Source organism: Primulina eburnea, chromosome 16, assembly GCF_022965805.1.
Source record: "Primulina eburnea isolate SZY01 chromosome 16, ASM2296580v1, whole genome shotgun sequence".
In the NCBI taxonomy this organism is placed as follows: Eukaryota; Viridiplantae; Streptophyta; class Magnoliopsida; order Lamiales; family Gesneriaceae; genus Primulina; species Primulina eburnea.
This window is the reverse complement of record NC_133116.1, coordinates 22,022,273-22,045,145: the sequence shown is the minus strand read 5'-3', so window position 1 is coordinate 22,045,145 and position 22,873 is coordinate 22,022,273.

Genomic DNA, 22,873 nt, shown 5'->3' with positions numbered 1-22,873 from the left:
TAGACCGAAAGGCGTCACATTGAAGGAACCAGTGGAGTCTACAAAATCTGGCTTACAAATTCCTCACATTCCAACCACGGAGAAGGGAAAAGGCAAGCTTGAGAAGGAGCGAAGGCCATCTCACACCATTCAAACTCACATCGACCTAGTTTGGGAAGAGGTAAATACATTTGCCACATCAAAACTCACAGCTTTTGACCGTTGGAAAAGCTTCAGGACCGAAATTTTTGCCAAGAAACTGAAGCACAAATCCCAACTGAAGACGTTTATTAGACTAGAAAAGATAGTTTTGAGGGTAGTTAAAGCTGCTACCATTATTCAAGCACTGGAAAGGAGACAATATTTCTTTGATCAAATACGGGCTAATCAACTGACTAAGATGGTTAGAAAGTTGAAAGAAAACTACAACCCCACAGGGCCAACTGCATATCAAGATAGAGCTGTGTTCACTCAACTGGATACAGATCTTAGTGGCCTACAGAGGGAAATAAGTTTTTGGGAACAAGATCAAGAACTTGTTCTTCCAGAAAAATCTTCAGGAACAGAGGAATACAAATCTCCATCACCTCAGCAGAATGAATCTTCTGAAGAACTCATTGCTGAAAAATCAGCCCAGGAGGTTCCATAAACATCAGTCGGGAATCAACATCTGTACTCTGAGACCGAACTGACCTTCGCCAATATCGATGAAATCATTCATTCAGTTGCTCAGGAAGTTCAAACGGAAGCACATAATCTTGAATCAGTTGATCCTCTGACTAAACAAACAGAACAAGAAGTTCTGGTTACATTTGAAGACCCAGTTCAAACTTTTATTGCTGAAAAACATTTTCAATCTCCAGTTGCTGAAGAACATGTTCAATTCTCTGATAATGCAGAACAAGCTCAATTTTTTGTTGCTCCAGAAACAGTTCAGCAAGTAACATCTGAAACTGAAGAGCAAACTGAAGTGCTCACTCAGAACCAAGAGGAAACACTCACAAAATCCGTGGAAGAGCAGTTGCCTAATGTTGGAAATCTTCAAACTGAAGAACCACCCCAAGTTTCAGCTGTTGATCAAACAGAAGAACAAGCCCATGATTCTCCAATAGCAGTTACCACAGGTAACCCTGTTATTCTAGAACAAAGTGTTTCTGATGCTCAGAAGCAACCTTCTTCATCTCAAGGTCAAGAAGAGACAGTTGATCGCACTATGATAATTTTCACTCCACCAGAACAAGTGCCACATCAGGAAGATATAGGAGTCATGTCTCCTGAAATCTCAAATTCAGAAGCATGTTCAAAGAAATCAACACTATCAAGACAAATATGAATCAAATAATGGATGCCATCAAATCCATTCAGTCAACCCAATACTATCATTCTGTAAAGCTGAATGGATCCGAAGATTTTGTTTTTGCAAAGCTGAAGAATATTCAAGAAGTTGTAACTGAACTCTCAGTTGCCAAAGAACACAAGCCGAACAAAGCCACAACTGCTGCTCTTTTCGTTTCTCAAGATGTAATCAACCAACGAGTTGAAAGAATAGAAACATCTGTTGCAAACAAAATAGACTCACTGCAAACCTCAGTTCTTACTGCCATCTCCAGTATTTCAGCCGATGTCGGCATCTTATCTACTGAAGTTCGACAATTATCTCTCCACATGGCTCAGTTTGACAAAAAGGGGGAAGTTTAGTATGACTCAGAAAAAGCATTGAAGAGCAGTTAGCAGCAGAAAAAGCATTGAAGAGCAGTTAGCAGTTTAGCAGTTTATTTTGAGACAGTTTTTGTTAAAAAGCAGTCTATAAGAGTTCAATCCTTCAGTTAATATATGCTTAGTTTTGTCAAACACCAAAAAGGGGGAAATTGTTGGAAACCAAATTTCGGAGTTTGACAAACTGAAGAAACTAACTGAATTATGAGACAACTGAATATTTAACAACTGAAACCAGCTGAACAAATGAAGAAAACTGATCAGTTGGAAACCGATCAGTTAATATACTCAGCCGCATAAGTTTCAGTCAAAACATATCTCAACCGAATGCTTCTCGGGAAAGAACATTCAACCGACAAAAGGACATAGTAAACAGCAAATGAATATGGAAAGCCGCACCTCAATCATTACAGCATAGAACAACGTATTTCGGCTACTGCAATTAAGACGCCGTATGACAATCAATGAAGAGAACATTGCCCAACAAATGATGAAGTGGCATTCAACGGATACTAGAATTCAAAATGCATATCAAAGTTACCGTTGAAAGAGAAGTATAAATATGACTGAAGAACATCAGAAGAAAGAGAGACAATCATTCAATCTTAAGCTTGCTGTTACTCTGTCAAAATCTAAGCTCACTTTCATTTAAATTACTCGTAGCAATCAAGGCTACAATCTGAGCTTATTTGTACTCTCTAAAAGCTGTTAGCTTCAATTGTGCTAATATCAGTTACGTATTGAGAATATTGTGTAGAACTAAGAGTTTCAGTTTTGGCAGTTGTAAGTCCAAACTGAAGTGGGTCTGTCAAGTGTTGTACTTGATCAAAGTCTTTTAGTGAATATCATATCCTTGTGATAGAAGGGGTGACGTAGGAATAATTAAATTCTCCGACCATCCGGAAACAACTCTTGCATATTTCTTTCAGTTTCGTATTCTATCTTTCAGTCAGTTACTTTCCGCAACTACTCTAGTTTAACTGATTGTTATTGACCAACAAGATTCCGAGATTCAGTTTGTCACTAAACTGAACTCAAATATTGTTAAAGAACAATTTTAAGTGTAAGTGTTTATTCAATCCCCCCTTCTAAACACTCTTGTTACAACAACCGATCCTATCAATGTCATTTAATTATATTACGTGCATAAAAATATAAAATATTCATTTTTGAGATTTATGCGATATTGCTTGTGGCCATTTCACTATCATGGGATTATTGTATCACCCGGCGATCACTTACCGGTTCAGTTCAGTTCCACCCAGTATACTGTGGCATTACTCTGATCAGACGAATCATTACTTCACCCAGTGGTCACTTACCGGTCAATTCAGTTCAGTTCAGTGCAGGGGCCACTTGCGTAGAACATATTCTCAACAGAAAATTTAAGACATGTTATTTTATGACAGGGCTTGGTTGAGCAAACATTTCACTTATGATTTTCAGTCAGTTATGCACGTATTATAATTTATCATGATAAGTTATTTTCACGTTATGACTCATGATATGATATTTTTACTCCCATGCAATTTTATTATATTATTTACTCGTAATTTACGATATATGCATGCTGAGTTTTTAGACTCACTAGACATGATTTTTGTAGTGCCTGATGAGGTCAGGACCGAGGGCGGGGACCAGTGAGCTAGCTTGGGTCGGTAGTAGTGGAACTCGAGGACCTCATTTACAGCATTTACCATTTTTATGCTCAAACTTTTTATCAGTTGTTGGATTACTTTAACTTGTTATTTTGCGAACTATAATTTCTTCCGCTGCTATTTTGAACATTAAACTTGATTTATCAGATTATTTTGTGAATGAGGCATTTTAATTATTTTAAAAAGAAAATTTTTAATTTTCCGCAAATTTTCAAACACGAATTTTCGGGCCACTATAGTTGGTATCAGAGCAATGATTCTGTATAGGGTTGTACTACTACTGACCACGAGAAGCTCATGAAGTCACGTCTTCGGTCTGTAAGTTTTACATTTACGTATTTTATTTAAAGAATTAATTATTTAATAGCATGTTTTCATGAAATATTTTACGTCCAGAATTTTATTGTTCAGTATTTAAATTTAAATAAATTATGGAATTATGCATGTTGGTTACGTATGGGTTATGTATGGAACAGTATGCCCCCTAGACACATTCTCGAGCGCATTAGAAATGATGAGCCTCGCCAAGAGGACGGAAAGGAGCAGAGGCCGGAGAGAGATTTACCACCTCCACCTCCACCGGACATGAATGCCCAGATGCTAGCTGGGATGACTCAGTTCTTCGCACAGTTTTCGGGGAACAAATCTGTGGCGACCAGGCTGACAGGGCCCGAGGCTTTCTATGAGCGCTTCAAGAAGATGAGGCCGAAGGAGTTTTCAGGGACGTCTGATCCCATGATTGCCGAGGGCTGGATTAAGTACCTCGAGGTTATCTTCGAGTTCATGGAGCTTGGAGGTGCAGACAGAGTTCGATGTGCCACCTATTTATTCGGAGGAGATGCCCGCTTATGGTGGGAAGGAGCGTCAGTAGCCCTGAACTTGGCTACGCTGAGCTGGACACGCTTCACAGAGGTATTCTACTCCAAATATTTTACTGATGAGGTGCATTCCAGGTTGACCAGGGAGTTCATGACCCTGAGGCAGGGAGATCTGACTGTTACGGAGTTCGTCCGTAAGTTTTAGAGGGGTTTCCACTTTGTGCCCCTGATCGCCAGTGATGCTGAAGCCAAACTGAGACATTTTATGGATGGTCTGCGGTCGATCTTTCGCCGCGATGTTAGAGTGGCAGGCCCTACTACTTTTGAAGTCGCGGTTTCCAGATCTCTTGCTGCAGAGCAAGATCAGATCGACATTGAGAGGGACTGTAAAACCCGGGATTTTGTACAACTGGGATCATATCAGATTAATTTCATAGGAATAATTAGAGTATGCTTGGGTAGAGTAATCTTGGATATTATCTAAGATTTGAGTTGATATAGAGATACCGGGATAAAAAAAAATCAGGCAAGAGATAATAAAATCCCTAGAATTCGAAATTTATCAGTAGATATATATGCAAATTTCGAAATTTGTATGGGATAAAATATTTAAATTTCGAACAATATCACAGATAGATCACGATTCGAGATAAAAGATTTAAGTCAGATTTCAACGCGATATCACTCGATCCCGATAGCAGCCAACTCCTATAAATAGGAGGACCTATAGACTCGAAAATTGCACCCAAATTCCCTCAAAATTTTCGAGAATCTCCCCCTAGTCCCCTTAGGAGTTTTCGAGCACATCGAAGCGCTGCCGCCGTCCAGCCAGGGAAGTAGGAATTTCGAATAACCCTAGTTTTTCAAGAATTTAAGGTAAGTGGGCTGTTTTAAATTTCGGTTTTATGCATATGAAGATTTCGGTTTTTGGATTTAAAAATTCGGTTGAACACCGTCTACGTTTTTAATCTTGTTACGTTTTTACGTTGACACTGTGAGAATTCCCTGAAAATGGGTGGAATTCCAACATATGGCCCTTAACAGTGGGATAGAACTGTTTTATGGCCTCGCCCCCTTAGAGGATTAAAACTTAGGGACTGATATCAGTAAACCATGAAAGGTGAAAAATCGCAGTGTTGTTATGTTATGAATATGATGTTACGATTATGAAAAGCATGCTATGTTATGATTCGAAATTGTTATAAAATGTTATGTGGTATTCAAATCCCCCCACTTGCTGAGTATTTCCCAAAATACTCACCCCTTACACCATTCCCCAGATAAATCCGAAGAACAGGTTGAAGAAGAAGAATGTGAACAATTTTGGGGATGATGAATTTTGCGATTTAGTTTAGTTATGTTATTTTTTTAGAATTTTAGTACTTTTAATTTCATGTAAGACGCTTCCGCATTAGTTATTGCAGTTGTAAAGACTTAAGTTTTGAGAAATTATGAAATAAACTGGTTTTCGGTTTATACTGTGCTACGAGGCTGGTTGTTTTTAATTGTGTGATTGATAAACAACGCCGATGTCGACTAACCCCGGTCTCGGGGCATGACATTTTAGTGGTATCAGACCCGCCAGGTTCATAATCCAAGTGGGAAAAATCGAGTTTCGAAAAAAAAAATCAAATTTCGGAAAATTTCGGCCAAACAGGCCCTTAGCGCGCTCGCCGATTCCTGCCGCTTCCGGTACCTTTTCTTCTATCGGTGACCAGTTCCAGAATCGTCTCGATGTAACGAACAAAAGCCCTTAAACAATTTCAGATTTTGCGTTCGGATGCAACGGGAATTTCAGATCTACGGATTTGGCGTATGAACCATAACCCGAAAATTATTTTGTCCAATTACCCTACCAATCGTACTCCGATTTTCAATTAAATTGACCCAAACAATCTATGATCCATGGGTAACTTTCCCCAAGAATCAATTTTGGGATCGGATCAACCAATCAGAAACGCCCAATTTCAAGTGAGTCAACCGATTTCTCGCGAGTTCCGGCCAAATTAAGTAGCTTTCCGACCGATTTTGGCCGTGCCACCACCGGTTCTGTGATCCTGACCCTTTCGCCGACACATGCCTTTGCTCCGACCATACTCCGACGAGTCAACATGACGAGTCAACTCGGCCGAGTCAACGAGTCAACCCGCCAACATTATCCTTCTATTTTTGGAAATTTTCGAAAAAATTAATTATTTTTATATATTCGACTCTATATGACCTTGATATTTTATTTTGTCCTATTTTTTGATATTCTGAGCATTTCCTTTTTATTGTTTCCAGGAAATGGAGAGATATCGGATTAGAGTGTTTTAGTGAACCGTTCTTAGTAGTTAATTTCCATTGTCGCTACGTTTTTATCCAGTACATTTATTTCATTAGATTGGTCAAGTAATTTTATTTCATTCAGATTGGTCGTGTTCATTTATTTTCCTGCTTGAGAAATCAGTAAAATATTTTATTTGTTCCATTGATTTCAATTTACTTCTACGCAATCTATTGCATAAATCCTACTCGTACAAATTCTTAGAACTTGCGATTATAGGAAATGGCCGGCAGACCCCCAAGACAGAACCGCAACCCGCGTTACGCTAATATCAACCGTGAAGACGGACAGGAGAACGAGCAAGGGAATGGACCCCCGCCTGCAGTCAACTTAAGCCAAGCTGATCTTATGGCCATAGCCACTATTGTGGCGACAACACTACAAGGATTGGGAAATCAGAACGTCAATCAGCCACCACCACCTCCACCACCAAATGAAATCAAGTTCCACTATGAATCACTCCGCAAGAACAGATGTCCAACCTTCAGTGGAGCCGCTGACCCTGAAGTTAGCCAGAGTTGGCTGAAAAGTGTAGAGACTCAACATCGCCTACTGGAAGTTCCCGAGGCACTGAAAGTGGACGTGACTGTGCCGTTCCTGGAAGATAAAGCAGGAAAATGGTGGGAAGCAATATCGCCAGCCATGACAGATGCAGGACCAATGACTTGGCAGCAATTCCGAGAAGCCTTTCTGAAACAGTATTATCCAGCCGAGGTCAGACTGCAGAAACTAAGTGAGTTTGAAAACCTCACTCAAACTTCGGATATGTCGGTTGTGGAATACACCTCCCAGTTCAATGCCCTTGGATCTTATGCTCCAGCACTCATGGCGGACGAAGTTTTGAAATTGCACCACTTCAAGAAGGGATTGAACAGCAGGATCCAATCAGCACTAGCAGTCTACCAACCCGCGAATTTTTCAGATCTTATGGGTGCAGCTATCCGAGCTGAAACTGACATCCAGCGTAGAGAGAAGGAATTCAAGAACAAAAGGCCTATGAATAATCAGTCCTCACGCAGCTATCAGACTTTCAAGAAGCCTAATTAGTCCGGTGAACCATCCAAAGGGCCTCTGCCTACCTCAAGCTACTAGGATATTAAGCCTTGCCCAACCTGTCACTTACGACACCTGGGAGAATGCCGAAGAAACAGTGGTGTATGCTTCGGATGAGGGAAAGCGGGACAACGAATTGCCGAATGTCCTACTGCCGCCAACCAAGCCGCCGAGCCCAACAAAGGAACTGGGCCAAATTCAGGAGCTAACCCCCACAAGCCAAAGGAAGGCAAGCCTAACGCTAGGGTCTTTGCTATGACTCAAGAAGAGGCTGATGACGCCAATGAAGTCGTTTCAGGTACCATCCTAATTCAAAAAAGTGCCTGATTATGCGTTATTTGATTGTGGTGCTACGCATTCCTTAGTATCTAAGAGATTTGCTAAGAAACTAAGACTTAAGCCGAATCACTAGCTGAACCTTTCGAATAACCACACCGAAAGAGAAGCCACGTGGGAGCTAGAAGAAAGGATGAGAGACCAATACCCGTACCTCTTCGGAGACCAAGCCAACCCAAGTTTCGAGGACGAAACTTCCCATAAGGAGGGAGGGATGTAAAACTCGGGATTTTGAAGTATCGTGATCTCATCAGAATAATATTAGATTAATAATTTGATGGTGTAATCTTGGATATTATCTATGATTTGAGTTGATATAGAGATACCGGGATAAAAAAAATCAGGCAAGAGATAATAAAATCCCTAGAATTCGAAATTTATCAGTAGATATATATGCAAATTTCGAAATTTGTATGGGATAAAATATTTAAATTTCGAACAATATCACAGATAGATCACGATTCGAGATAAAAGATTTAAGTCAGATTTCAACGCGATATCACTCGATCCCGATAGCAGCCAACTCCTATAAATAGGAGGACCTATAGACTCGAAAATTGCACCCAAATTCCCTCAAAATTTTCGAGAATCTCCCCCTAGTCCCCTTAGGAGTTTTCGAGCACATCGAAGCGCTGCCGCCGTCCAGCCAGGGAAGTAGGAATTTCGAATAACCCTAGTTTTTCAAGAATTTAAGGTAAGTGGGCTGTTTTAAATTTCGGTTTTATGCATATGAAGATTTCGGTTTTTGGATTTAAAAATTCGGTTGAACACCGTCTACGTTTTTAATCTTGTTACGTTTTTACGTTGACACTGTGAGAATTCCCTGAAAATGGGTGGAATTCCAACATATGGCCCTTAACAGTGGGATAGAACTGTTTTATGGCCTCGCCCCCTTAGAGGATTAAAACTTATGGACTGGTATCAGTAAACCATGAAAGGTGAAAAATCGCAGTGTTGTTATGTTATGAATATGATGTTACGATTATGAAAAGCATGCTATGTTATGATTCGAAATTGTTATAAAATGTTATGTGGTATTCAAATTCCCCCACTTGCTGAGTATTTCCCAAAATACTCACCCCTTACACCCTTCCCCAGATAAATCCGAAGAACAGGTTGAAGAAGAAGAATGTGAACAATTTTGGGGATGATGAATTTTGCGATTTAGTTTAGTTATGTTATTTTTTTAGAATTTTAGTACTTTTAATTTCATGTAAGACGCTTCCGCATTAGTTATTGCAGTTGTAAAGACTTAAGTTTTGAGAAATTATGAAATAAACTGGTTTTCGGTTTATACTGTGCTACGAGGCTGGTTGTTTTTAATTGTGTGATTGATAAACAACGCCGATGTCGACTAACCCTGGTCTCGGGGCATGACATTTTAGTGGTATCAGACCCGCCAGGTTCATAATCCAAGTGGGAAAAATCGAGTTTCGAAAAAAAAAATCAAATTTCGGAAAATTTCGGCCAAACAGGCCCTTAGCGCGCTCGTCGATTCCTGCCGCTTCCGGTACCTTTTCTTCTATCAGTGACCAGTTCCAGAATCGTCTCGATGTAACGAACAAAAGACCTTAAACAATTTCAGATTTTGCGTTCGGATGCAACGGGAATTTCAGATCTACGGATTTGGCGTATGAACCATAACCCGAAAATTATTTTGTCCAATTACCCTACCAATCGTACTCCGATTTTCAATTAAATTGACCCAAACAATCTATGATCCATGGGTAACTTTCCCCAAGAATCAATTTTGGGATCGGATCAACCAATCAGAAACGCCCAATTTCAAGTGAGTCAACCGATTTCTCGCGAGTTCCGGCCAAATTAAGTAGCTTTCCGACCGATTTTGGCCGTGCCACCACCGGTTCTGTGATCCTGACCCTTTCGCCGACACATGCCTTTGCTCCGACCATACTCCGACGAGTCAACACGACGAGTCAACTCGGCCGAGTCAACGAGTCAACCCACATTATCCTTCTATTTTTGGAAATTTTCGAAAAAATTAATTATTTTTATATATTCGACTCTATATGACCTTGATATTTTATTTTGTCCTATTTTTTGATATTCTGAGCATTTCCTTTTTATTGTTTCCAGGAAATGGAGAGATATCGGATTAGAGTGTTTTAGTGAACCGTTCTTAGTAGTTAATTTCCATTGTCGCTACGTTTTTATCCAGTACATTTATTTCATTAGATTGGTCAAGTAATTTTATTTCATTCAGATTGGTCGTGTTCATTTATTTTCCTGCTTGAGAAATCAATAAAATATTTTATTTGTTCCATTGATTTCAATTTACTTCTACGCAATCTATTGCATAAATCCTACTCGTACAGATTCTTAGAACTTGCGATTATAGGAAATGGCCGGCAGACCCCCAAGACAGAACCGCAACCCGCGTTACGCTAATATCAACCGTGAAGACGGACAGGAGAACGAGCAAGGGAATGGACCCCCGCCTGCAGTCAACTTAAGCCAAGCTGATCTTATGGCCATAGCCACTATTGTGGCGACAACACTGCAAGGATTGGGAAATCAGAACGTCAATCAGCCACCACCACCTCCACCACCAAATGAAATCAAGTTCCACTATGAATCACTCCGCAAGAACAGATGTCCAACCTTCAGTGGAGCCGCTGACCCTGAAGTTAGCCAGAGTTGGCTGAAAAGTGTAGAGACTCAACATCGCCTACTGGAAGTTCCCGAGGCACTGAAAGTGGACGTGACTGTGCCGTTCCTGGAAGATAAAGCAGGAAAATGGTGGGAAGCAATATCGCCAGCCATGACAGATGCAGGACCAATGACTTGGCAGCAATTCCGAGAAGCCTTTCTGAAACAGTATTATCCAGCCGAGGTCAGACTGCAGAAACTAAGTGAGTTTGAAAACCTCACTCAAACTTCGGATATGTCGGTTGTGGAATACACCTCCCAGTTCAATGCCCTTGGATCTTATGCTCCAGCACTCATGGCGGACGAAGTTTTGAAATTGCACCACTTCAAGAAGGGATTGAACAGCAGGATCCAATCAGCACTAGCAGTCTACCAACCCGCGAATTTTTCAGATCTTATGGGTGCAGCTATCCGAGCTGAAACTGACATACAGCGTAGAGAGAAGGAATTCAAGAACAAAAGGCCTATGAATAATCAGTCCTCACGCAGCTATCAGACTTTCAAGAAGCCTAATTAGTCCGGTGAACCATCCAAAGGGCCTCTGCCTACCTCAAGCTACTAGGATATTAAGCCTTGCCCAACCTGTCACTTACGACACCTGGGAGAATGCCGAAGAAACAGTGGTGTATGCTTCGGATGAGGGAAAGCGGGACAACGAATTGCAGAATGTCCTACTGCCGCCAACCAAGCCGCCGAGCCCAACAAAGGAACTGGGCCAAATTCAGGAGCTAACCCCCACAAGCCAAAGGAAGGCAAGCCTAACGCTAGGGTCTTTGCTATGACTCAAGAAGAGGTTGATGACGCCAATGAAGTCGTTTCAGGTACCATCCTAATTCAAAAAAGTGCCTGATTATGCGTTATTTGATTGTGGTGCTACGCATTCCTTAGTATCTAAGAGATTTGCTAAGAAACTAAGACTTAAGCCGAATCACTAGCTGAACCTTTCGAATAACCACACCGAAAGAGAAGCCACGTGGGAGCTAGAAGAAAGGATGAGAGACCAATACCCGTACCTCTTCGGAGACCAAGCCAACCCAAGTTTCGAGGACGAAACTTCCCATAAGGAGGGAGGGATGTAAAACTCGGGATTTTGAAGTATCGTGATCTCATCAGAATAATATTAGATTAATAATTTGATGGTGTAATCTTGGATATAATCTATGATTTGAGTTGATATAGAGATACCGGGATAAAAAAAATCAGGCAAGAGATAATAAAATCCCTAGAATTCGAAATTTATCAGTAGATATATATGCAAATTTCGAAATTTGTATGGGATAAAATATTTAAATTTCGAACAATATCACAGATAGATCACGATTCGAGATAAAAGATTTAAGTCAGATTTCAACGCGATATCACTCGATCCCGATAGCAGCCAACTCCTATAAATAGGAGGACCTATAGACTCGAAAATTGCACCCAAATTCCCTCAAAATTTTCGAGAATCTCCCCCTAGTCCCCTTAGGAGTTTTCGAGCACATCGAAGCGCTGCCGCCGTCCAGCCAGGGAAGTAGGAATTTCGAATAACCCTAGTTTTTCAAGAATTTAAGGTAAGTGGGCTGTTTTAAATTTCGGTTTTATGGATATGAAGATTTCGGTTTTTGGATTTAAAAATTCGGTTGAACACCGTCTACGTTTTTAATCTTGTTACGTTTTTACGTTGACACTATGAGAATTCCCTGAAATGGGTGGAATTCCAACATATGGCCCTTAACAGTGGGATAGAACTGTTTTATGGCCTCGCCCCCTTAGAGGATTAAAACTTAGGGACTGATATCAGTAAACCATGAAAGGTGAAAAATCGCAGTGTTGTTATGTTATGAATATGATGTTACGATTATGAAAAGCATGCTATGTTATGATTCGAAATTGTTATAAAATGTTATGTGGTATTCAAATTCCCCCACTTGCTGAGTATTTCCCAAAATACTCACCCCTTACACCCTTCTCCAGATAAATCCGAAGAACAGGTTGAAGAAGAAGAATGTGAACAATTTTGGGGATGATGAATTTTGCGATTTAGTTTAGTTATGTTATTTTTTTAGAATTTTAGTACTTTTAATTTCATGTAAGACGCTTCCGCATTAGTTATTGCAGTTGTAAAGACTTAAGTTTTGAGAAATTATGAAATAAACTGGTTTTCGGTTTATACTGTGCTACGAGGCTGGTTGTTTTTAATTGTGTGATTGATAAACAACGCCGATGTCGACTAACCCCGGTCTCGGGGCATGACATTTTAGTGGTATCAGACCCGCCAGGTTCATAATCCAAGTGGGAAAAATCGAGTTTCGAAAAAAAAAATCAAATTTCGGAAAATTTCGGCCAAACAGGCCCTTAGCGCGCTCGCCGATTCCTGCCGCTTCCGGTACCTTTTCTTCTATCGGTGACCAGTTCCAGAATCGTCTCGATGTAACGAACAAAAGCCCTTAAACAATTTCAGATTTTGCGTTCGGATGCAACGGGAATTTCAGATCTACGGATTTGGCGTATGAACCCTAACCCGAAAATTATTTTGTCCAATTACCCTACCAATCGTACTCCGATTTTCAATTAAATTGACCCAAACAATCTATGATCCATGGGTAACTTTCCCCAAGAATCAATTTTGGGATCGGATCAACCAATCAGAAACGCCCAATTTCAAGTGAGTCAACCGATTTCTCGCGAGTTCCGGCCAAATTAAGTAGCTTTCCGACCGATTTTGGCCGTGCCACCACCGGTTCTGTGATCCTGACCCTTTCGCCGACACATGCCTTTGCTCCGACCATACTCCGACGAGTCAACACGACGAGTCAACTCGGCCGAGTCTACGAGTCAACCCGCCAACATTATCCATCTATTTTTGGAAATTTTCGAAAAAATTAATTATTTTTATATATTCGACTCTATATGACCTTGATATTTTATTTTGTCCTATTTTTTGATATTCTGAGCATTTCCTTTTTATTGTTTCCAGGAAATGGAGAGATATCGGATTAGAGTGTTTTAGTGAACCGTTCTTAGTAGTTAATTTCCATTGTCGCTACGTTTTTATCCAGTACATTTATTTCATTAGATTGGTCAAGTAATTTTATTTCATTCAGATTGGTCGTGTTCATTTATTTTCCTGCTTGAGAAATCAATAAAATATTTTATTTGTTCCATTGATTTCAATTTACTTCTACGCAATCTATTGCATAAATCCTACTCGTACAGATTCTTAGAACTTGCGATTATAGGAAATGGCCGGCAGACCCCCAAGACAGAACCGCAACCTGCGTTACGCTAATATCAACCGTGAAGACGGACAGGAGAACGAGCAAGGGAATGGACCCCCGCCTGCAGTCAACTTAAGCCAAGCTGATCTTATGGCCATAGCCACTATTGTGGCGACAACACTGCAAGGATTGGGAAATCAGAACGTCAATCAGCCACCACCAGGGCAAGCGCCCAATCCAGGTCTCGGGGCGTGACAGGGACCGCCAGGGCAAGCGCCCAATCCAGGTACCACACCGCCCTCCTCCTCAGCAGCAGCAGCATCAGAACAAGAGGCCTTTTCACGGCTCGCCTAGAAACAGAGGTCAGCAGCAGCAGCAGCAGCAGCAGCAGCGGGGACGCCCAGCCCCGAGGACTTTTGAGCATCCAGTTTGTCCTAGGTGCACACGCCGCCATACTGGAGCGTGTATGTTTGGCTCAGGAAAGTGTTACAAGTGTGGTAGTCCACACCACTTACTGCTGCAGTGCCCTCAGAGGAATCTGCCTACCCAAGGCAGAGTTTTCGCTCTCCATGCTACGGAGACGAACCCAGATACGATGCTTATGATAGGTACTCTTACGCTTTAAGTTTATATTTGGAATTTAATGTTTTGGATAAGATCTTGAACATAGAATTGCAGTAGGATTGCATGCTCTACTCAGTATTATTTTAGGAATTTAAGTTAGAAGAACTTTGACCTTTGAATGACTATAGGTTAGTTCTTGTGATTATTGGGTTCAGCTTGATGTTCCAACCTTTCAGGGAGAATTTTTATATCTGGTTCCGCTACAAAAGCCTTGATAAATTCAGGGGCTACTCACTCATTTATTTCGGAGGTCTTTGCTAATTTCCTCAAGGTCAAGACCGTTGGGCTAGATGTAGCCTATTCAGTAGTATTGCCTTCCGGTGAGGATATGGCAGCTATCAATGTGATCCGAGACATAGATCTTGAGCTCCATGGCAATCTTGTTTATGCGGATCTGATCGTGTTACCGATTCCAGAGTTTGACATCATTTTAGGGATGGACTGGCTATTGCGGAACAGAGTTTTGATTGACTTCCAGCGGAGATCTGTTCTAGTCCGACCGCCTGGAATGGCGCAGTCCTTATTCGAGTCAGACAGGTACTTTCCTCTACCGCGCATTATTCCTTATGTCCGGGCTAGGAAGCTCATGCATAGAGGGTATCGGGCATTTCTAGCGACCTTTATATCTGTCCTCGAGGCATCCAGTCAGTCAGCCGCAGATGTTCCTATTGTTAAAGATTTTCTAGACGTTTTTCCGGAAGATGTCTCTGGTATACCACCCGAGCGAGATGTGGAGTTTTCTATTGAGCTTATGCCAGGTACGGCTCCGATCTCCAAAGCACTGTACCGATTAGCACCGACAAAGATGGCAGAGCTTAAGAAGCAGATTCAGGAACTTCTGGATAAGGAGTTCATTCGCCCAAGTTTTTCACCATGGGGCGCGCCTGTTTTATTTGTGAAGAAGGATGGCTCTATGAGGCTTTTCATTGATTACCAGGAGTTGAACAGGGTTACAGTGAAGAATAAATACCCACTTCCGAGGATTGAGGATTTGTTTGACCAGTTGCAGGGAGCTTCGATATTCTCCAAGATAGATCTACGTTCCGGTTATCACTAGTTGAGAGTGAAAGGTGCTGATATTTCCAAGACTGCTTTTAGGACTCGTTATGGCCAATATGAGTTCCTTGTGATGCCGTTCGGTCTGACGAATGCGCCAGCGATTTTCAAGGATCTCATGAATCGCGTATTTCAGCCGTATCTTGACCAGTTTGTGATAGTATTCATAGACGACATTCTCGTCTACTCTAAGAATCAGGAAGACCACAGCAGACATTTGACCACGGTGCTGCAGACCTTGCAGAAGCACAAGTTATTCGCAAAGTTCAGTAAGTGCGAATTCTGGTTAGAGAATGTGGCGTTCTTAGGCCACATTTTTTCGAGCAGTGGTATTGAGGTAGACCCAGCAAAAGTTGCAGCAGTCAAAGATTGGGTTGTGCCGAAGAATGCATCAGAGATCCGCAGTTTTCTTGGGCTAGCAGGATATTATTCGAAGTTCATTAAGGGATTCTCCTCTATTGACGTTCCACTCACATCATTGACCAAGAAGAATGCTAAATTTGTGTGGAGCGAGGAGTGTCAGAAGAGCTTCGATACTTTGAAGCAAGCTCTTATCTCAGCACCAGTTTTGGCCGTGCCGTCAGGGCCCAGAGATTTTGTGTTGTATACCGATGAATCGAATCTCGGTTTGGGCGCAGTATTGATGCAGCATGGGAAGGTGATAGCGTATGCTTTTCGTCAGCTGAAAATCCATGAGAAGAATTACCGTACCCATGATCTAGAGTTGGCCGCCGTAGTTTTTGCCTTGAAGATTTGGAGGCATTATCTGTATGGAGAGAAGTGTTAGATCTTTACCGACCACAAGAGCCTCAAATATTTCTTCATGCAGAAGGAGCTGAACATGCGTCAGAGGCGTTGGTTGGAGCTTGTGAAGGATTATGACTGTGACATTAGCTACCACCCGGGTAAAGCTAATGTAGTTGCGGATGCATTGAGCAGAAAAGTCGCAGTGATGGCTCACTTGACAGTTTAGAGACCTTTTCAGATTAAGATGCAGAGGTTTGATCTAGAGTCATATCCTCAAGGTAGAGTTCCTCGTATATCTACTTTGACGATCCAGTTTTCCCTTATTGACCGTATTCGCACTGGTCAGTCAGCAGACGAGCAGTTAGCAAAGTGGAAGCAGAGAGATGAGGCCAAGGGCAGTGTCTTGTATACAGTGAGCGACGGTATAGTGAGATACCAAGACAAGATGTGGGTTCCTAGAAGTGATTCTCTTCGAGTAGATATTCTATCAGAGGCCCACATGTCTCCGTACTCTATCCATCCAGGGAGTACAAAGATGTACAAAGATCTGCAGTTATTGTATTGGTGGCCGGGAATGAATAAGGACATCAGACGGTTTGTATCCGAGTGTCTGACTTGCCAGTTATTGAAAGCGGAGCATCAGAGACCAGCAGGTTTTCTAAAGCCTCTTCCTATTCCCGAGTGGAAGTGGGAGAATGTTACCATGGACTTTGTGACCGGTTTGCCAAAGTCAGTCAGAGGATCAAATGACATCTGGGTGATTTAGATCGTCTTACCAAATCAGTGCACTTCTTGCCTATTAAGACTACTTTCACCATGATTCAGTATGCAGAATTGTATATCCGAGAGATAGTCCGACTGCATGGCATTCCTGTTTCTATCGTGTCTGACAGAGACCCCAGATTCACTTCCTCGTTTTGGAAGAGTTTGCATTCGACCATGGGTACGAAGTTGCTGTTTAGAACAGATTTCCACCCTTAGACATATGGGCAGTCAGAGCGAGTTATTCAAATTTTGGAGGATCTTCTCTGTGCTTGTGTGATTGATTTCTCTGGGAGTTGGGAGTCGAACTTGCCATTGGTAGAGTTCACCTATAATAAGAGGTTCCAGTCGTCTAATGGTATGGCTCCGTATGAAGCACTGTATGGCCGTAAGTGTAGATCTCCTGTTCATTGGGATGAAGTAGGGGAGAGATCAGAGTTGGGTCCGGAGATTATTCAGCAGGCTGCCGATGTAGTAGTCAAGATCCATGATAGGATGAGGACTGCTCAGAGTCGACAGAAAAGCTATGCAGATCAGAGAAGGAGAGATTTAGAGTTTGCCGTTGGCGACCATGTCTTTGTGAAGATAACACCTATGAAGGGTGTCATGCGATTTGGGAAGAAAGGGAAGCTCAGTCCGAGATTCATTGGACCATTTGAGATCCTCGACAGAGTTGGGACGTTAGCTTATCGTGTTGCTCTTCCGCCGAAACTTGCTGGAGTACACAATGTGTTCCACGTCTCTATGCTGAGGAAGTATATGGCGAATCCTTTGCATGTCTTGGACTTTGAGCCGTTGCAGCTTACTCCGAACCTATCTTATGAGGAGAGACCAGTGCAGATCTTAGACAGGCAGGAAAAGAAGCTTCGGAACAAGCTGGTTAAGCGAGTGAAAGTCAAATGGCTCAACCATTCAGAGGAGGAAGCTACGTGGGAGTCTGAGCCAGAGATGAAGAGTCGGTACCCCGAGTTATTCGGTGAGTTTTAATTTCGAGGACGAAATTTCTTTTAAGGGGGGAGGGTTGTAGAACCCGTAAATTAGACTACGTATAAACCATGCATAATTTCTAACAATTAAAGTAAAATGATTTTTATTATTATTATTGCTTGAGTATTTAAATTATTTCCTTTAAATTTAATTATTTTATGCAGTAGTTTAATTGTTATCTTTTAGTAAATTAAGTGAGGCCGGACTGGAGTTGGAGTTTTGGGATAAAATTTAATATTAAGAAAACATTCCCAGAATTTATTTTAGCTAACTAGTAAGTTAATTTAAGTTAAAAAGAGGTTTAAGAAATTATTTAAGTAACTTGAGGTAAGTAGGAAATAAGTTCATTTAGGTTCCATAATTAATGTGTTAATTCACTAAATTATTTAAAGGATAGATGAGACTCTAAAGATTAAAAATACACTAACTAAGCAATATTTCACCTCCATTTATTAGCCTAATTTCGGCCACCCCTAAGTGTCATAACATTTCTTTGACAACTCACCACCTTTGACCCATTCCTTGTCATTTCTTAATATGATAACCCTTCATTTTTAATAACCATTTAATTAATAATCAATCTACATCTAGCCTTGAAGAATCGGTCATACTCCATTATCCCTCCAACAATATTTTGATATCAAACCATTTCAAATTCAAAGAGAGCAAGACTTGGTCTTGCCATCCCTTTTATATTGTAACTCCCTTCATTCTCCTAACCATATCCCCCTCTCCCTTGCACCGAAAATCTGAGAGCAATTCAGAGTAAAATCGTGAGGTACTAGGGGAAAAAAAGAGAGAATTGAATAGAAGCAAGAAAAAGGAAATCACTTCGTCTCGTCCGCGCCGCGTCGTCATATTCGTTCGTTTTCATTTCAAAACGAACCAAGGCATGTATATATTTTTATTTACTCTTCAATCAAGCCATATAGATATTTTTAAACATCACTTGTACATGATTTTAATACAAGAAAACCGAAATACATCAACATACTTTCAGAAAATGCACATGCAGAATTTTTCGGATTTCCTTTGCTACCTCACGGGTTGGCTTGTTTTTATTGTTTCAGGTATTGGTTGGACACTAGGCTCCCAAGCTTGCATCTAGACATATACTAAGACATTTTAGGATCATATTGTTCCATCCATTCAAGCCCCATACCCACTGGAAACCAGAAATGACAGCAACTCCCCAAGCATGTCCCCTTTGCATTCGATTTTTCTCGGTTGCTGTCAAAGGTTGATGGATCTGATCTTGGCTCCCTAAGGGCTATAGCCATGGTTAGAACATCTCCTGGTGATGTCTAAGACGTGACCAAGTCGCCCTTTTGAGGCTTGGTCCATGGTGGAATTGGTTTTTAAATCAAAACACAAGAACAGCCACCCCCCCCCCCCTTTTCGGCCCTTCATTTTTACAGCAAGTGTAGTTCGATTTTAGTGTAGTGATGTGGACCTTGGTTGGCCTCTAGCCCTTAGCCCTGGTTCACACCCTACCTCTTGATGTCATAATCGTTCCATGGTCAACCAAATGGCCACTGGAATGGACCATGGCAGCAAGAACCACTGCAACATCCCACGCACAGAATTAGTGCTCGGTTGGGACGTATGGTTTGTTTCGGGTGTGATTCGAATTGTTGTTGGTCTAGGGCCCTTAGCCATGGTTCCAACCATTCCTTAGGATGTTTTTAAGAGGTTCTGGTCGATGGTTCAAGCCCCAATGGCCATTAGCCTCGCAAACAACGTAAAGAAATTGCTCACGCACGCTGCTGTATTTTGACAGCAAGTGTTCTGCGGTTCAGAGGTGTATTTCGAGTTCTTGGTTGGCTTTTGCCTATGACCTTGGATTGGATAGTGCCTCATCGAATTAGGAAGATCATGTTTTTGGCCGTTCGTGATTCGGATCAATTTAGAGGTCGTACGAGAAATTTCGGTGCGATGTGCCAAATTGACTCTCGAAAGAGTGTTTCATGTTTTGGCCTTCATTCACCAAAATTTCTGCTCTTACCATTTTAGGAGCATTATTTCATCATTTTAAGTGTATTTTAATCATGACTAAATGATGGTTCGGTTTTGGTTCGGGTTGGCACGGAGTCATGATTAAATACGAAGTCATTGGACGTAATTGTCTCGTTTTTTAATTCAACTACAAAGTTTGGTCAAGAAAATCATTTGCATATTTTTCATGTTAAATTTAGGTCGCAGCGAGCCTGGGAACGATCCAACCCATGTGGTAAATTAATACAGGATATTTAATTATGCCATTTAATTATATTACGTGCATAAAATTATAAAATATTCATTTTTGAGATTTATGCAGCGATATTGCTTGTGGCCATTTCACTATCACAGGATTATTGTATCACCCGATGGTCACTTACCGGTTCGGTTCAGTTCAGTTCCACCTAGTATACTGTGGCATTAGTCTGATCAGACGAATCATTACTTCACCCGGTGGTCACTTACTAGTCAGTTCAGTTCAGTGCAGGGGCCACTTGCGTAGAACATAATCTCAACGGAAAATTTATGACATGTTATTTTATGACAGGGCTCGATTGAGCAAACATTTCACTTATGATTTTCAGTCAGTTATGCATGTATTATAATTGTTCATGATAAGTTATTTTCACGTTATGCCTCATGACATGATATTTTTACTCCCATGCAATTTTATTATATTATTTACTCGTTATTTACGATACATGCTAAGTCTTTAGACTCACTAGACTTGATTGTTGTAGGTACTGATGAGGTCGGGACCGAGGGCGGGGACCAATGAGCTAGCTTGGGTCAGCAGTAGTGGAACCCGAGGACCTCATTTACAGCATTTACCATTTTTATGCTCAAACTTTTTATTAGTTGTTGGATTATTTTAACTTGTTATTTTGCGAACTATAATTTTTTCGTTGCTATTTTGAACATTAAACTTGATTTATCAGTTTATTTTGTGAATGAGGCATTTTAATTATTTTAAAAAGAAAATTTTTAATTTTTTCGCAAATTTTCAAACACGAATTTTCGGGCCACTATAAAAATATCCCGACGCTTACCCATAACCACGACTCCCTTTGATTATCATAAGTTAATATTAGAAATGTAGGTCTTTCTCGTCAAGCGTATGCTCTTGCTTTCAATTCAATCTTTCAAATCGGGTCTAGAAGGACTATTTTTCCCAGACAAACAAGTTTCCTCTAGCTTAAGGAGTAGTCCATAGCTAAAAATAAAATAAAATCAATGGTACTAGCTTATTCCAGTCATTGGGCACAACTTCCCTTTCTATTTACAGAGAATAGGAAGCTTCCTCTATCCCATCCATCTTCTTGGGCAAATAAGATGCTCGCTCGCTCCACTATGCCACTTGTTGTGCAGTCTCCAATACGCGACTTTCATTTCCACAGAGTGTTTCCAATCTTCTTGGGTATAGAGAGGAATCTAAGGGTGCTACCTCCATTGCGGGAAGCACCATATGCCGCTTCTGTACCAAAGCCTGCTTCCTCATCTAAACAAGCAATAGCCAGCTGAAGTGAGCCAAGCTCAACAATCTGGAATGCTTACTCACTCAAACAGTAAGGCGACTTCGCGGGCTCAATCAGAGGTTCCTATGCAAAGCCAGCTATGAAGCGAATAAAGCGCAGTTCGCACTCTCGATGGGATGGGTCAGGTTCGGTCAATGAAATGCCTTTCCAAGCACGATCAGGCTTCAGGGTAGCTTCTGGGAGTGCTCTACAAGAAGGCAGATGTGTTACATCCGGGAGTGCTCAATGAGTAAACATCATCCCATTCATTATCAGAGTAACTGCCACGAAGATAAGAATCGAACACTTCTTACACATAGGAGCGATTAGAGGTTGAATACGCTTTTGCATCAACCAATCCATTCATTCTTCATCCACTCATCCTCTGAGGAGAAGCACTTTTTTTTTTTGCATCAAAGACTCTTTAACCAGCCATTGCTGTTAACCCAGCCATCCCCACCTCCCGAAGGGAACTCAAACTTAAACAAACGGGAAGGAAGATGGACTCACACGAGATGGAACTAAGATATGCTTATAGGCTGGCTATTTCACTTTTTAATATATCATGTTGTTAGCTCAATTAGCTCAAAGGGAGCGACCCCGGGAAAGGTAAAAAAAATAGGAATTCTTTCTTTATTCTGTCTTGACTTTGACTCTTTCCCTGCTTGAGACGGAAAGTTGTCAAGAGATTACATTGATGCTATACTATACATTGATCTTACTAATATCCCTCCCCTTCCTTCCCCTACACCAAATTCTGAAAAAGCCGCTCAGCAGCCATTGATATTGTAGTTTTTCTCCCTATACCACCACCTCCACCCAAACCCATCTCTAGACGCCAAAGAATATCTAAGGACCCTTCCATACTATGGTTACTAGACTAAAAGATGTTTCTTCGCAAGTTACCAAAGGCCTTATTAGCCTCAAAAAATTCCATTCCATGCCTTGACATCGAGATACCCGTTACTCCCAACAAGGAAATAAAACTTCACTGGCGTGCGGCAATGGTTAAGGAGATGAATTTTCATCAAAACTGATACTTCCATTGGAAGAAAAAAAATGGCTTTATTTCCAACACTCCGAATAGGCAGAAAGATTTATGTCCATCCCTAACTTCCTTTCAATCCATATCAGAAAATTTAGGCTTTCTCTACTGGGAGTCATCATATAGTTGTACATATATGTTGTGATCATGCATGGTTGAGGGTCGAGTTGGCAAATTTTAAACTGCAGAATTTTATTTGTTATTTGATCACGATTATTTTTAAAAGGTGTATTTTTCATTGGTAGTGCATGCATGCAAGAACTTTAAATTTTCAAACTTATTTTTTAAAAATAAATAAAAATTATTTGCAGTATTTTAAGCGATAGATGTTTCATGAATGATACAACATACATGTACAACTATATGAGATCTCACAAATATTCG